This window comes from Pteropus alecto, unplaced genomic scaffold (assembly GCF_000325575.1).
Source record: "Pteropus alecto unplaced genomic scaffold, ASM32557v1 scaffold95, whole genome shotgun sequence".
Classification (NCBI taxonomy): Eukaryota; Metazoa; Chordata; class Mammalia; order Chiroptera; family Pteropodidae; genus Pteropus; species Pteropus alecto.
The window spans coordinates 1,555,182-1,556,808 of NW_006441071.1; the positions used below are offsets into that span (position 1 = coordinate 1,555,182).

Consider the following 1,627-nt stretch of genomic DNA (forward strand, 5'->3'; position numbering starts at 1 on the left):
TATTATTGTTTGAAATTTAAAACAGTAATTATGTGGGATATTAACCACAGAATTATAAACCAGTATAGATAAGATTAGTATACTATACCAATTAAATATTATGCAAGTATAATAGAATTAAAGTACAGGAAAATGTAAATATGAGAAATAAATTATTTTCCTTTTGAATTTCCTTTAATCATGTTATATTATTTTCCAATATAAAGGTTTCTGAATACCATATTAATTCTATTACACTTATTTACATTATGTACAACGTGGACGGACTAAGTAGAAAAATATTTGAGTTTATAAACTACCTAAATTCTTCCCACAAAAATATTGTTTTAAATTTCAAACAATAATGCCAAAGACCCACTGTTTCACACCAGCTGTACTATTTACAGCTCTTTCCCCAAGTTTTAACTCATAAAGGAATCTCCAGTTCCAATAAGGCATCCCATCACTACAAGTCTGTTAAAATGACAACATGAAAGAGGTACAAATTATGACACCAGGATAGAAAAGATAAGATTTAAATCCAAGTATTATGAAAGCTTATTTGCCCTTACTATCTAAATTTCAGTAATCATTAATATATTGAAAATTCAAATTAGAACAGAAATTCCATTTTGCTAATTAGAAAGACCCAATGAGACAACCCGCCTCTGACTCAGCAGCTTTTCTACTTTACAAGCTGTGCTTAATGTTGCAACGATAAGACTGAAACTTAACTTTCAAGCTAAGCAGTAAAGCCAATGCAAAATCAATATTTGTCTTGGCAAGAAACTCCAATGAAAATATGAAATGTTTTGGTCTTAACTGGCAGATATATAAAGAGCGAAGGTGCCTTGTTGAGTTACTATTTATCATGCCAAATCCCTTGTGCAGAGCTACAAATTAGCTTTTATTGCAGATACTTAACATGTTTCTTTATAGAGAGCACCTCAACCAAATAACCTTCCAAGTCTGGCACCATGAATTGCTACAGCCTTGCAGTTCCTTGTAAGTCAAAACATTTGCGTTTTAAGAACAGTCTCCATACACCAACTCAACTGCAAATTTCTTCAGCTGAAAGTTCAAGTTTATGCTACACAATACTATGTTTACTCTCAACAACAGAATGCACTGATTTACAAATTACTAAAGAGTAAAATAATCCAATCTACAGCTTCAACATTTCTAACATCATAGACTTTCTATTATCTAAATTAACAAGTCCAAACAGTAATATACTAAGTGTGTTACTCCAGTCAAAGGCAAATGACATTATTGCCAGTACACTAAAATCAGTAGTACAAAAGATCAGATTCCTAATCCCAATCAACTATTTTGAAAAACGGCTACAGGAGATATCAATGAGGGGAAAATGTGGATTGATTTTGCCATCACTAGAAAAACGAGTCAAAGCAAGCCTATATGAGAGGCTTCCACATGAATACTATCTAAGTTCATTTCCGAGTTCCCAGTCTCACATCTAGAAAGCAGTTTCCCAACTTTTTAACAGTAATATAAAGAACAGGGCAGAAAATAAAATACAGGTTTTTTTTCCTGATCATACTGATCAATAGTTATCCTTTAATGCTCAGAGATGTTGTCTTTTTGCGACTAATTTTACTCTTACCACGTGTACACAGAAAATCATATA

General features: G+C 32.0%; 1 protein-coding gene across 1 annotated transcript in view; it reads right to left on the reverse strand.

Annotated features, from left to right (window-relative positions):
* The window catches only part of DENND4C (DENN domain containing 4C), an 86,365-nt gene extending 84,744 nt beyond the window's left edge, over positions 1-1,621 (reverse strand). Inside the window, exon 1 of the mRNA XM_006918343.3 lies at positions 1,604-1,621. The gene's annotated coding sequence lies outside the window, so the exon portion shown is untranslated. The remainder of the gene's footprint in view (positions 1-1,603) is intronic.
* Positions 1,622-1,627: the final 6 nt, after the last annotated feature.